At 32.5% G+C, this 16,246-nt stretch overlaps 1 protein-coding gene across 1 annotated transcript in view; it reads left to right on the top strand.

The window, feature by feature from the left end:
- Positions 1-1,672: 1,672 nt before the first annotated feature.
- LOC108752621 (brain tumor protein) overlaps positions 1,673-16,246 on the top strand; it is a 69,055-nt gene continuing 54,481 nt past the window's right edge. Inside the window, exon 1 of the mRNA XM_018493589.1 lies at positions 1,673-1,713. The gene's annotated coding sequence lies outside the window, so the exon portion shown is untranslated. The remainder of the gene's footprint in view (positions 1,714-16,246) is intronic.

The following is a 16,246-nucleotide window of genomic DNA, read 5'->3' as shown; positions in this document are numbered from 1 at the left end:
CCGCGAACTGTTAGTATATAAAAAATTTCTACTAATGTAGATTAATTTTAATCTTGAATTAATGTATTCTTTATCTTTTTAGAATTTTTAAAATTGGAACAAGATGAAAAGTTAGTTAAACCAAGATTAATATTAATTTACAGTGGTAAAAACGGGCATTACTCCATTTTCATTTTCTGGTTAATTTTTTATTTAACCTCACTTAACCTGATGATAATGTAAAAATTGTGTTTTTTTCTAGCTTTGATTAATCTTGATTAATCATTAAACTAATGATTTTGTAATGGTAGCTTTAAAAGTTATTCTACAAAATCATCAGTTTAATAGATTGACTATAGCTAGAAAAATATCATTTTTATTTTTTAGGTATTGTTTCTACTAGTTGGTGCATTTGCGCCTTCAGTCTCTTGAAATTATATAATGTTAACAATACAATTTGTACATTAGGTCTGTTGCTTAAAATTTTCAAAAATTTTTACACTTAAAAGGACATAAATACATATTCGAATTAATTGAAGAGTGAGAAAGCAATGATGCTAAGTGTAAAAAAGTGCAAGCAACACGAACAGACCTATTATCATCAGGTTAGGAGTGCGTTCCGTTTCACGCATGATGCACATGATGTATTATTTTATCCTTATTCATTAATATTAATATCCAATTAGGAATATCGACCGAAGAATCAGAAAACGATATAAAATAAGTTAAACCGAGATTAAAATTAATTTACATTTCTATCAATGTAGATTAACTTTAATCTTGATTTAACTTACCTTTTATTATTTTCTAATTTTTAAGCTGGTTATTATTAGTTGGATTTTGTACTTGACCGTCTATAGTACAGTGTTAAGATGTCATAAGCCAATCACAGAGCAGTATTAGCATCTTAATTACTTAGAACTGCCTGTTGCACACATTTTCTGTAATAGTAAGGCTGCGTTTGAAAACTACCTGAATGTCTCCAATCATCTTGTCCTTGTTTAAGTTCAATGGAACAAGGATAAAATGATACTTGGAGGCACTCGGATAATGTTTTCGAACACGCTCTCGTAATGTGCGTTTCTATCAATGTAGATTAACTTCAATCTCGGTTCAATTTACTCTTGATTCTTTTTTAATTCTTAGAGTTAGAAAAAGATGAGAAGAGTTAATTAAGTCTTAAAAATTAAAATTAAACTACATTGGTAGAAACAAGTATAAGACATACCGTAAGAATTAGCCAAATATAGTCAAGAATTATAAAAAATTTTCTGCTCTAATTGGCTACGGAAAGCGTGTATAGTGGTCTTTAAGATGATCTTGAAATAAGAACCAACTGATGTAACTACAGATTTCATAGAATTAGATTAAAACAAGATAAGAAGTAAGTTAAATCGAGATTAAAGTTAAACTACGTTAGAAATGGACGCAAGTCCAACCTCAAGTTAAGCAGAAAATGAAAAACCGGATCTTTAAACGTAATCGTTTCGTACGCGAGCACGCATATATGTAAATCACGATTTCTAAGCTCGTTCGCGCTTGATTTCAAACCGTGTTGATATTTCTCGTCGATTCGAGAGATATGTTCAATATCAATCCAAAGACTTTTCGGAGCGCAGCGTATTGACAAAGACTCGTCTGTCGATTACAGGTACGTAATCTCGAAGTTCCTATTCGATTTGGATCCCGAAGTCACGCCGACAGTGCGGACGATTGCGAGTGACAGCCGTATTGGTGAGTACGCAAATAAATATAGCGAAAACGAACGAAACTTTCCATCAACCGCGAATTCCAAGGACTAGTATCCCTAGAAGAGTGGCCAATCTTCTAGGATTCTAATTTCATTAAAAATATACACATACATGTGCATCAAGGTGTTTCGCATACCTGCTTTTCAATTTTTTCACGTGCTCAGTTATCGTCTGGTTTGTCCCGTCATTTTTCATCATGCTAATGGCTTTCAGCAGAAAAAATTAATCAGTTAGCGTTTAGTGATTCTTTAATATAATTGGTTCCTACACTTAGATTCAGCGAAGAACTAAAGGTAAGAACCGATCATATAATATTAAAGAATCATTAAGTGCTAACTGATTAGTCTTCTCTGCTGAACGCAGCCAGTAGCTGTGGTTAGCAGATTCAAGAGTTGAGTGAGTGGTTCATTATTATTACACTGAAAGAAACGATTGGCTGCTGCAGCAAATTAGATAGTAAAATATGGCATAGCATTTTTAATTGGCTGTAACAGTCAATTTTTGTTTGCTGCAGTGAACTTTTTGATTGTGTTAGCTTATCCGCAATGTCAGTATAGGATTTCGATTGACTAACGCAACCAAAAATTGACTGCTGCAGCCAATTAAAAATGCTATGCTATATTTTACCATCTAACTTGCTGCAGTAGCTAATCTTTTCTTTCAGCGTAATGTATTCTTCTAGATTATCCTATCAAACTTTTAAATCTAAAAGAATACATCAATCGATCACTCACTCAACTGTCTGCTGAATTGAGTCTGCTGAAAGCAGTCAATCAAAAATAGGACAAGATTGGCCAGACTTTTACGTCTAATAGGAACTTTATAGCGAGGAGCGCATCTTCCTCGGTGTCCATGCAGAGAACGACGAGGACGATTTGGAGCGGCCGGCTTGCATGAGGAGAGAAATCGGGTAAAAAGCCTTAATCTCTTCAACATGTGTGCGGGAGGTAGGCGATAAACGCTTCTCTCTCGTCGTCCTCGTTCTCGCTTCTCTTGTGTTTGTGCGTGTACGCACGCAACCGGCGCGGCGCAGTGCGTACACGAAAAAATCGCCTCGGTTACTCGCCTCGGACTGCGTCTCCCGCGCGCGCTTTTACGGTCATGGCAGGAGGTTCGGCGTAAAATCGGTCGAGACAGCCGGCTGTTGCTGCCGGTCGTGGCACACCCCGAAGAAATTACGGCCCGAGACATTCGCGGGAAGGGACGCAGAAAGATCCTGGAAATTATCTTTTTTTTTATTACGGTTTTTCGTCGGACGCGCTTTAGAACGAAAGTAGATACGGGAAAGAGAGTCTCCAATGGGTTGGCGATAAGTTTGTTGCACAGGTTGTGTCCAGTAATCTGCGGTATGAATCGGCGAGGTGATTTCTCGTGGAAAAATAGAGTAAAAAGAATAGAAAGTGAGTTCTTATCGATTGTATGAGAAAAGCAATTATGAACTCTTAAGTTTTTCGAGCGTAAATCTATTTGTCCTCATATTAACCTTTAAATAGGTAGATGGCCACAGCACCCCACGCACAATTATCTTAAAAACCTTATTCTGGAAAGTTGAAAATAAAAATTATTGCCTAGAAGTTTTAAAGTTTATTATTTTTATATTCTTCTATATCTTAAAAGGATATAAATAATGTAAAACTCTGTATGTAAAACTATGTAGTATTGAAAGATATAACTATAGAAATAAATTTTTTTAGGGTATCTGTATACTTATTTAATTTACTTTGTTAATCCGCAAGTAGTTTTTTTTACGTACACTTATTTGGAGTGTTTTTACACTGTAATTAAAATTACTTATTAACTTATTACATAATATATTGTATATTGATTGTTTTCTGATTTATTAGTATTTATGAATTATGGATTTAATCACAAGTTTCTGAAAAAATAAATACAAATGAAATAAATTATTAAATAAAATAAACACGTGAAGTAGCTTATGATAGGATTTCAATAAAGGTTTATCTAACGCTTTTTTATTGCGAATTTTCAATCAAATTATATATTTAAAGATTTATAAAGGAAGTTATTAAAAATAGAAGGAAATATATTGAACACCCAAACAAAACAATATTTTAAAATTCACATTTTTTTGCTGCTAGAGATGTAAAAATACTTTAATTGTGATTAGTGATTTGGGTTAAAAATTAACGTTATGCGCTATGATAATTAATTAGTTGAGATATTACTCCGAATTCTAGAAGTGTATTGCGATTGATGTATCTTACTATTTTGGGAGATTAATGAACTAACAACGTTATCGGTATCCCGCAATATGATCGCACATAAACAAATTCTAAAGTCAGATGTGAAGAATATTTTGCTATCAGTCAATAGATTGTTTCAACAAGTGTTTACGTATAAATGAACGAACGTTATTTTTATCTGAATAATCAATTTTTTTGAAAAGAATCCACGCAATCTCACAGAAAAACTTACTTTATATTCTTTATATATACTTGGTTTTTTTTTCTCACGAGGAATCGTTTCTTTAATATTTACTGGACGTAGCATATATTTGTTTATCATTATTTATAATCTTTGTAAACTTGAGATCAAACAGAATTGTTAGATGAGTTTTATCTATACAAACTTATCAGCAAGTTGTTCCTCTTCCAAATTCGTCTTAAAGAGTTGGACCGCAGGTGGTCAAATGTTATCGTTTAAAATTAATACTAAATGAATTCTAAATAAATTCCCGAGTCGGATGATTAACGATCATGGATTTATGTCTGTCTGATTGTTGTTATCCGTATTACGTAATGATGGCTATTTTTGTAAGGTGCGATTTTTAATGTAACGACTCGCACGAGAAATCGACGCTCGAGGCACGAGACGCAACAAAGCATCGACGTAACCTTGGTACGTTTCCGTGGCGAGAAAAATCGTCAAAGCAGCATGGTCGCTTTCGCTCTCACCGATACGTCACAATCTCCCTTTTACTTTTCTTTTTTTCTCATAAAACTCTTCCTAAGACTCGCTATGACCTTGAAGAAAAACCGTTTGAATCGAATGATTGTTTTTTCGCTCGCATTTAAGACTTGTAAATACTTAACGACAATCGATTGTTAATTGATTGAATAATTGCCGTATTCGATATTTCTATTTTTAATTTATATTAATTCTACTTTCTTAATGCTTATATATATTTATCCGAATATAAGCGTTTCTCATTCTCTGAGAAAAATGATGTTATGTCAACAACATTATTTTTATTGAAAACAATTTTGTTAATTCAATAATACTATTAATGAAAAAAATACGTCATATTTTTATTTTAATAAAATTTTTTTTATTATTGAATTAACAAGATTATTTTTAATTAAAATAATACTACTAATATAACGATATTTTTTTAATTTATATAAAATATTAATTATCGGATTTTTATATTGGAAGTATATTAGAGTATAATAGTATAAAAAATATATGCCTTCCTATCAATTCTTTAATTTAAAATTGTTATTTATTTCATACTATATATAACTATATAGTAATTTCATCAATAGATTTAATTTTGACATATTTTTACGTCAAACAAAATAATCGCAATTTGTACTTTTTTAAATATAATTATTTAAATTAAATTATATGTATTAAGGAAGTTCTTAATTATGTCGTTCATTATCTATATATAAAATGTCATTTTTATTGGCAATTACGTCAGGAAGATATATTTAGCTATCGTAAAAATTTAATGAATTAATTTGCAGTCTCGTAAAACATGCATTGACAATTTTCATTTTGACTAATCGTAAATTGTCAACGTAATTTAATCGTTGACATTTCTAAGTAAACACAATCTCGCTATGAATTTCTTCAATGACAAGTTAATTTGAAACCTCTATTTATGCTAACATTATAAACTTTCAGTATTAAATGTATGATTGAGTCCGAAGTAAAATTTTCGTTAGTGGTTTGCTATTCAATTTATCGAAATCAATTACTGTTAACCGGTTTGCCGTACAAATTGCTGAAATCAATTTGTGTTACTCGTTAAAACTTATGTAATCGATACTTCGGTAATATTAAAAAATTCGCTAATTATATTCTTGTAAATTATATTCTTGTAAATGCATTTGCAGAGAAGAAATGGAAAAAGATCATAGAAAGATTGAAATTTAATTGACGAGATATTTATGAAACATTCTCTACATAAATGTCTGTAAATTTTATTTCGGAAAAGATTTTATATAATATATACATATATATTGATACAGTTTTTTGCGCGCAAAAACTTATATGTAACTGTGTATACAATATATTATATAGAATAACGAAATTGCTATTTAAAGTTGTACTTAATTGTGACGGACGGATTCGATGAAATGATTTAGGTAATATAAAAGTAGTCCTTGCAAATCAAACAAAGAATTATTCGGAGAAACGATAATCAATAATCCATTCATGTGGTTTACATCGTCATCTCATACTTTCCATACCATCGCAAATTGGAAAGCTTTTGGTCGAATTGTCAGGACGATTAAAGTTTGTCGTTTGCATTATATAAATTTAAGAAAAGCTTAGACGAGGATGGAGACGTGACGTAAAACGTGTACCAAGAATTTCCATTTTTATTGGAATATGAATCAAAAGCTCGGCAAAGATTATTGCGGGTGGTTGGAATAGATTGGACTTTGTGACAATCGAGCATAAATTAATAACTCTTTAAAACAGAATTTTATTGCATTCGGGTGTACAGCATCTGGTCTGAACTGAATTTGTTTGAAGTATCGTGCTAATTGATAAATTACTCGATAAATATATAAAAGGTGAATATTTGAAGCGTTAAGTTTTAACTTTTGATATCAGATATATTTTTAATTGAATAAATTTATTGAAAAAAGATTCACTTTTGGTGGAAATTTTTTATTTGTAAATTTTTTATTCAAACACACATTTTCTTGAAGAACAGAGAATTACAATGATGCTCTTTGATAATTTGTAAGCAGTTTTTTGTATATATTTTTCTCATTCGTTTTTTGTCAAATAATTATATTATTATGGAGCGCAAGTGCAAATGTACTGCTTGCGTGTTTGTTATTTCGGTTCATTTATCAAATTCTCTCTGTTGATATATATAAAGGCAATTGATTCAGTTAACCATTATTCGATATTACCAAGATCTGCACAATTTTCCAGCCATTCAGCCACGTAATTTTGCGCCCATTCGTCAGCGCGTCCTACTTCTTCGATACGTTCATTCTACTCCATTCATTCGCGAATCTATACGTGAATAAATCCCGTGATTCTTTCGGACATGATGTGCCGACGCGAGAAGACATTCGAAGAGGAGCGAAGCGCGGGTCGGATTAATCGTTCTCATTTTCTTGCTTGAGCATTTTCTTGGAATTACTGAGTCTTATTTTAATTGCGTGATTACATCAGACGATGGTGAACTCAACTCGTCGGCGTGAATGCTCATGCTGCGCCTGGTACTTTCCCCAACTCTTTGATCATCGACCTGTCTATAACAAGCCTACGCACTAATTCCATGCGAAACGAAAATGTATCTGCGGCATTATTGGTGGTGCGCATATTAGTTAGATGAACAAGGTCGCAATATTAACGAGCTTCCAGCTGGAAACTTTCCAGCAAATTTTCCGGTTGGAAAACTTGTCGCATCATATTGACGATTCAGTAGGTATCATTCAATCGAATGTGATCCAGTCCCTCTCCAATTTTCCGGATTGATTTTAAATATTGATCTGCTGCTTTATCTCGTTAATCAATGCCAAGTCACACTGAAAAAAGGAGTCTGATAATAGCTGTCAAAAATTTAATGAAGTAATTTTAATCAAATGTTTGGTTTCAGATTTGATTTTATTTGGAGCCATGTTAAAAAATTTTTTAAAAGATCTCTCAATTCATGTGCACTTTAATAAGTAATTTGTACTAAATTATTAATTTTTTCCAAAATTTTGACTATTTTTTTCAACGTGTATTGCTATGTATATCAGACCTCAGATGATATCAATAGAATTGTATAATTCAACGGATAATGTCTTTAAATTTGAATGTACATTACAATGTACGCAAAGTCTGAAAGGATTAATATAACAAAAAATGATTTTAATACTTTTCTAAATATTTATTAAGTATTACTAAATGGTTGGTTATATTATTTGGATAATACTTAATAATTATTTAGAAAAGTATTAAAAATCGAAAGAGTAGATAAAAGACTGCGAGTCTAAACTGTTTAGATTCATAATCTTTTATCTACTCTTTCGATTTTTAACAAACTGAGCCTTGTTCCATTTAATTAAAAGTATTAAAATTATTTTTGGTTATATTAACCGAGTTTGATTTAAATTATTTTACTCAACATTTAGTCGCTATTATCAGACTCTCTTTTTCAGTGAGAGATTTAATTTACGACCGATTTAGCACGACGCAAAATTCTTCTGAGAGTCGGTTTATCGTGCCGGTTCGATGCATTATATTGACAGTAACATCAAAGGTAAACTTCTCTTATAGTATTCAGGAGGCATTCATGCACACGATGGTAACAAACGGGTTCAAGTTTTTTTGTGGCCTTTACCATCTACAGTACTTTCTATTACTCGTAATATCGCGGAAGGTAATGGACCGGCGGTAAATTCTTTTTTCTTTTACAGTTAAATATACTCGGGAAAATGCCCTAATGGGGCATCACGCGGAAATATCGATTGAAAGTGGAGAATTCTTGTAATTGTTGCTGATAGGCGATAGTACTTGTTTCATACATCTTTAAGAGTGTTCAATACATTAACTTTCTTCATTGTTGTATGTGGGCTTAGGTAATTGGCGATATATATATATATATATATACATACTCAACGTGCTGTTCATTAATTATGTCCTAATTACCGCGATATTATCGCAATATATCGGCGGTGCCGATACTTTATATTTTAACGTGATGTACTGTAATTCAACTTATTAAAATGGTAGATTTCTTGACGATAATTTGATTCTTTTTTATAACAATCATGAATTACAGCATCTGGAGAAATTTCTTTTACATTTCTTGATGCCAAATAATGAAATGATATCGAATTCAATTGCAACAATAAGAAATTTGAATAATTGCGTGTAAGTTTACAGATGTTTGAAGCGATAACGATTTCTTTTGTTCATCGTATTAATGTCTCGTCAGTTATTATATTTTTTTTATCAGAGAACAATTCGCGTTGTGTCACTCGTATAATTATTTTGAAACGAACTCTGGCGTACTTAGTTATTGGCTGATGAAAGACACACCCGGTATAAGGAACGCAGACGGCTCTTAGCTCGTGGACTGGCCAACCAGCTGCTCCTTCAACGAAAAAGTACAAGTCAGCTGTTTTCCGGCGTGGCGCACGTCGCGCCGGTTCCAGGCGTCCCGACGGCATCCATAAGCGGAAAGGCGGACTTGAGAGGATGCGACGAGCCCAAGTCTGCCTTTCATTTTGCAAGGCCAATTCCAAAAGTAAAGCCGATATGAACGCCTATATCTCCACGACGAGTACAACTTTACCACATTTGTCAATGAGTCTCTTCTTGATATTAAAACTTTCCAATAAAACGTGGCATTTTTTAACGTTACACGTGTCAAACAATAATTTCTGTCTGAAGGCCAGTTATTTTTTTTCAAATAAATAATGATTGGTTGTAGCAACTGTCATTAAATGAAGCTTCTAAAAGGAAAGACTTGGCGGAACTCGTGCGAATGAGTAAATATTATCTATCAGGCAGCTGCTTTCCCGAAAAGTCAGCTGTTTACTCGTATCGGTTCGTAGCACACGCCGATTATAGTATGATAGAGAAAATATTGATTGAAAAAGGCCAGAAAAAAATCCCATCGATTTTAAAAAATGTAATTGAATCAGTCAGTGGACAAGTATTTCTCGACGTTTTAATCTCTGTCTATATTTGCCGAAGAGCAATAAAATTACAAAGTTAAAAGTCGAAGTAGGCAATCAAAATTCAATTTTTGCGTGACAATATAAAGGAAGTACCTTTCATATATACATAACATAGCAGGTCTGCTTTTTTTTCCACTAGACTGCACTAGAACTTTCTTTCTCGCTTTTGCAAAATATTAAATATATACCTATTTAACTTTGAGTTCCAAAAGTTTACATTAGTTTAGCTAAAAAAAAAAAACAGACTTATGCTTGTTTCTACTAATTTAATTTTAATCTCAGTTCAATTTATTCTTTATATATTTTTCTAGTTCTAAGAATTAGAGAAAGATGAAGAGAAGTTGAATAAAGATTAAAATGAATCTACATTGTTAGAAATGGTCACAAGCGTCACACTCGTAATCGCAAGGCAACAAGAGCACGCTAAAGGAATTGTATAAATGACGCAATTAACATATAAATTTTGTATTTAAGAAATATTTTTGTCTCGCGGGATTTTTCAATCTGCAATTATTTTCGCGCCACTTTTCCACGTGACGTCTTTCGTAACTCTGATTGTTAAGAATGCCGAGTTGAGAACCGCTGTTCTTTGTACCCGTTTGCCCGGAACGAAACGGAATGTAACCGACCAGAGAAAATACGCAGGGTATGTTCGTTGCGTGTAACGTCTTTCGGATCCGGAGCAGGTGCCCCTTGCTGTGCTCGACCGGGACTCAGGGCCATAAGCCATTCCGATGGTGGCAAAAACTCGTTACGAGTGTCATAATTTAACGCCGGGATGTTCCTTCACAACTATAATCATATATGTATATATATCTTATGACACTGAATATTTTACCGTATCTTGCTAACAAAAGATTTTCAATTAAAGGGAAAAGGATTTTTCGTGCGGATCAAAAGATTTCAATAGACATTCTAGCCCTAGAAAAGTTCATTCAATTTACGACGATTCTTTTTTTCTTTTTATCTTTAAAATATGCTTCACACAGGACATCGAATTAGGACGCTAATAATTTTACAGTATTAATATATTATAGCAAATTGTAAAAATTTCTGCAAAATTTGTTCAGTATTAACAGGTTTACGAGGAAAATTTCTAGAAATTTCTTCTCACTTGGTGAAAGCACGCGGAATGATATTTCAAAACTCTACTAAATTTACTGACGTTTCCTTAAGTCGGATACGTTGGTCGGACGAATATCGATATTTATCGCCAATCGTGGTGTCGATAAAATTTACGATTTCAGAGTATCTGTGAATTTACTACGAAAGAGTTTTGAGTCGCACAAAGAGGAATTTTTTGGGATCAACTTCCATCACGGAAAAAAGTCTCTAAAGCGATCAATGTAACAGATGTAAAAAATATATACAAAGACCTCCAGTTTGTCGAAAATTTCAAAGAAAACATGTCAAACTATTTATTTTATCTTTATAAATCGGTGAATCTCACATCACAAAGTTTACTTTTCTTCAGAATTCTTAAAGAATTCTTTTGGGACCAGAATTTGATATTCGAGATTTCATTCCAGGAATGAACCCTCGCTGATTCTTTTGAAATGACGTTTTGAAATGAACAAATACGAGCATATATCCGGCAATAAAACGAATAGTATCTTTATTGGTATTCATTACTTAACGATGCTCATCCGTTCAATATTCGTTTGTGTATTGTTTGCAATGTTCAATTTGATAGAATGATTAACGATTATAATTTGACTTAATTCTCTAATATTTAATTTTTTTTATATTTTATTTTTATTGATTGATTTATAACAATGTAGATTTATAGCGCGATGGAAATGCGACGTGTAATTGAAAAATGCGGAATACATGCATCACTATACATATTTCGATAAAACGATTTTACATACCTACACAATTTTTTAAAATTACAACGACGTACTATCATTATATAACGTATTTATTTTGACCAACTTGAAAGGGTACGTAGATATTATTACGGTACGAATAAAGATGAACATGTTTATATAAATAAATTATTATTATTATATTTTGTAGAATATTTAATCTTGAATAAATACTTAGTGTCGTATTATCGTGAAAAGGTTAATGTCATCTCTGTGTATACAAATGAAAGACACTCGTAATTATATACGTGCAATGCTTGCAGTTAAATGAAAAAGCCGCCAGTGCTCGTAAAAGTGTTTAATGGTTGCAATGTTTCTATCTTGGTGATTTCTAATCGATGATGATTGGAAAGTCGAACGCGTGACAAAACTTAATGACAGCTCATCTATCTGTCATGCGAACTTGGACTTTTTAAAAACGCACAGAATTTTAGAAAGCAAAGTCGCTTCTCCAAATTCCTGTTTTTTCGACAACTTAAGATTTAAAATACAAAAATTGTCAATCGTTAAAATAACGAACAGTTAATAATTGTCAAGTTATTCTTCATTAAGGAAAAAACAATTTGTGTAAATGCAAACAATACGCGTTATATCAGAATAATACAATGATACGATGGAGATACTTTTCTCTTTCTGCGCAAATACTGTTCCTCGCGAATAAAGAATAAGGTGTTCGGCTTTCATTTGTCATCGCCTTTTCGTCGTCCCGCCATTACCGGGTATTTTTGCCGCTTATTCGTTTGCAACTGTGCTACGCCGATTTTTTTTTCCATCCCCGGTAATTGATTCGCCTCATTTCAAACGACGCTTCTCGCAACTGCCGTGCAATATAACAGACCCCTTAAACCCGTGAAAAAGAAACTTAGGCTGTTTGTCTCCTTCCCGGCTACCTCGAAGCTGTTTTCTCATGAGTGTCAGCCCTGTGAAATATTCTCCCTTCCGTGAAATAATCTACTTGTCTTAATAGTGTTTTCTCTTATATTTTATGAAATAATGCTGAAACTGAAAAGCACATGAGAATCTCTTGAAAAATTGATCTGCACGAAGAACTTATTTGTTCTCTCTCTTAATAAAAATTTGTTGCGTGATGGAAATAAATTTCGTGTATCATGGTGTATTTAGGATGAATTGCTGTGAGCACAGGCAAGTACGTTTACGCAATGTAAATTTCACCGCGCATTACCACATTACATCTGTTGCGAACGTTTACTTTGATTTCTAGCAAAAGCTCTCTTCCTACATAATAATCTTTATATAACGAACTGGTGCAAAATGTTTTCATTAATTTATATTCGACACGCATATACAAGGCGATTCCACGATATTTTCAAGCGCTTTCTCGCAATCGTACCTACAGCTCATCACTTTCAATTATGTAATGTTTCTATTATATCGCGTTTTTCGCTAATGTAATACGAGCTACATAGTTGGAAAATATGTGTTAAATTTCACGTATTCCAAAACAGTTCACTCAGATTTCTATGTTAATTTAATACACGATGAATATGTTAAAAGTAATACAAATATTATGTAAAAAAATTAACATAAAAGTGTAACACTGACATAATTCGTAAGAAAATTGTGGAAGAATATTTTTTTAATTACATTAACATTTATATGTCGAATTAACATGTATTTTATTCAATTATTTTAGAATTTACGTTTTAAAATGCATTATTTTTATGTTATTTGTTCATAATTGTGTTATTTTGGCAGTAAAAAAATGTTGAATATCAATTTAACATGAAATATTTAAACAACATTTTTTAAATTGCATTATGTTAAATTAACACTCGGATATGTTAAAAATTCAACGAGGACTTGAGTGGACTGATTTAAACCCAGGTATAAAACGGATTTTACTGTGCACGATAATTTTATATGATTAACAAATGATATGTAGAGAATGTAGATACGAGTTACACATTATGGTTGAATTACGACACGGACATATAGAATAAGAAAGCACACAAACGTCGTTATATGAACGCCCAATGAAAGAAAAGCAAAACCGCGATCTCCACACAAACGGGGAAAACTACTGCGTGTAGAAAATTTTCTCACGAATGTAAAAGATTCTCTCCCTCGCAACCGGCATACTTTTCCTCATTATCTCTTATATCCTCACCTGGCGTCCACATCCCCGAGGTTTTCACGCTCATTGTTTCTTTTTTCAACATGCACACACGTGTTATAGATAAATGATTCACATTTCCAATTACTCACATTGTAGAACATTTTTTTAATACAGTTAATTTTCTCTAATACGTTTAATCTTTTCTTGATATGATCTCTCTCTCTCTCTCTCTCTCTCTCTCTCTCCAACGAAAGAGAGAATGAATAATACTATTTAGAATAATTGAATAAAGTTTTTCTATTTCGTGCATATCCAGCTGAGAAAATTGAAATGCTACGAGATATTCCTCGCGCAAAAGTCAATTAATTTGATCTCCCGAATAATTAACAAGATAAATAGTGCTTTGCAATAAAATATATTTAAAGTATATTTTTGCATAATATGCTATATTAATTTAAGAAAATATTAATTTAGTTATTAATTTTAAAATTAAAAATTAATTTTTAAATTTATCAGAATTTAAAATAAATAAAAAAGTTGTGTTTTTGCACCGGTAATATATATTAGGCTTTAAAGATACAATTATCTTTTCTTTAGAGAAGATACAATTATTCTTATCTTTTTATTATGTATTCTGGTAGATAAATTTAAATATAAAAAATGAATAAAGTACAATCTAACTTCTGTAGCAGTGAAAACTCGTTAAGCTTTCACAAGTATGTAAGAATTTTTTTTAGATTTTTATGCAGTACAGAACAATATAAAAATCTGCATTAAAATTCAGAGATCCAGGTTGCAATTGCAAGGATGAAAATGTCCAATGGAGAGTTAAGGGCAAAATGTACAGGGCAAATGAGAGTCAAGCGCAGTTAGTAGAGTGCAAAATGAGTCTATTCTTATTTACGAAATATAATAAATTCAATTTTATAAATTTATTTGGTACATGAATTTATTTTATGAATATATTATTTAATCTTATGAATTTATGTATATTTTCTAAATAAGAATAGACTCATTTTACATCCTACTAAATACATCTCATTTACATTTTACGTTTAATTTCTATATTTTTGTATTTTCCTTTGAACAATTGCAGCTTTCGAAGTACACTTTATACATTTTGTGAAAGAGAGCAATAATAATATTTAGGGAAGTTCTATTTCGGAAAATAATACATCACGCGAATTTGACTGCGTCGAATGCGTCGAGCGAACTAAAATAGCTTCTAGGAAACAATATGTGATAAGAGGCGTCACGTTTTACCGTTATAATAGATGGATATTTTATTGATTCGTCGCAAACTACAGTGTATCATAGGTTATGGTATGCAACCTGTGTTCGTCTATAATTGGTTACGGTTTTACGTCCGATTGTCCCACAGCTGCCGCTTTCGGCTTTGCATTATTTATCGCGAGGCGTCGCGCAAAATGTATTTGCAGCATATATTTATCGATAAAGAGCAATAATGTTGACTCTATCAGTTTATCGCAACGCAATATCGAAAATCGTTTTTTTTTTTTCAGAAAAAAAATATTTTACTACAGTGGCCATACATTTTTTATTGTAAAGAAAGAATAGTCTTTTATTTCAGGCAGCTGTTTTTTACATTTATTTATTTTTTTTTAAACTCAATTTTAATAATATTGCGAGAAATTCTACTCTAATTAGCATTATAATGTATTAATAAGCAAATTTTAGAAACAACCAACAAATTTAGTTTCATGCAAAGGCAATATTAGCTCAAGCAGAACAATAAAGACACAATAATATTAAAATATCATCAAAGTAAGTCGTGATTGATTAAGAAGTGACTCTTAATAATCATCATTTTGATGTTGTGATGACTCGTGCTTACTTGGAAATTATCTCAGATATATTGTGCAAAAAATTTTCAGAAATTAATGCACAGACTTCTGATAATCGCAAACTAGTTTGAAAATGTTTAGGAATAAAGTTCTAAAATTTCAGATTTATTATTTATTTTCTCTATGGCACAGTTTTTCATTTTCTCGTTAACTTGCGGTTAGGTTAGGTTTAACATCTATGATGATTCATCTATGATGATGTTCTGGATGACGTCTATTTGGGTGAAAATCATTAAGCTCAACTACAAGTTAATCAGATAAAGAAAAACTGAGTTTTAAAGTTATTATAACAAAATCATCAGTTTAGTGATTGGTTGTAACTAGAAAAACGTGATTTTCATATGTAAGATTAAGTCTAAACTGGATGACGAAAAACCGGGTCTAAGAAAATATGATGGTCACTGTATGCGTGCACCTAAGAAAGCCCTGTTCTCGCGTATAAAAGAAAGAGACGTATTTTCTAATTTTGTTGCAAATTTTCCAACTTATCTAACGCACATCTCTCTCTCTCTCTCTCTCTCTCTCTCTCTCTCTCTCTCTCTCTCTCCTCTCTCTCTAACATTAATCCGATGACGTATGGTACGGCGATAGCACCGAAATTTACGGATCAAGATCAAGGTTATCGTCCCGAAAGCGTCAGGGAGTCCGCCGTTCGTGCGGCGATCGATCGGAGCGGAGCATCAGCGACTTCTTTCTATCTGGCCACCCGTTATGACGCCAACGGGCGCCGCGTCGCGCCGGGTTGATGCCGTGAGGGTGTTGCGCGCCAGCCGGGAGGGCAAACCGGAACGGAGGAAGGGAAAGGGGAGGCACATCACCG

This window comes from Trachymyrmex septentrionalis, unplaced genomic scaffold (assembly GCF_001594115.1).
Source record: "Trachymyrmex septentrionalis isolate Tsep2-gDNA-1 unplaced genomic scaffold, Tsep1.0 scaffold60, whole genome shotgun sequence".
In the NCBI taxonomy this organism is placed as follows: domain Eukaryota; kingdom Metazoa; phylum Arthropoda; class Insecta; order Hymenoptera; family Formicidae; genus Trachymyrmex; species Trachymyrmex septentrionalis.
The sequence above is the reverse complement of the archived record's forward strand: the minus strand, read 5'-3'. Positions and strand labels throughout refer to the sequence as shown.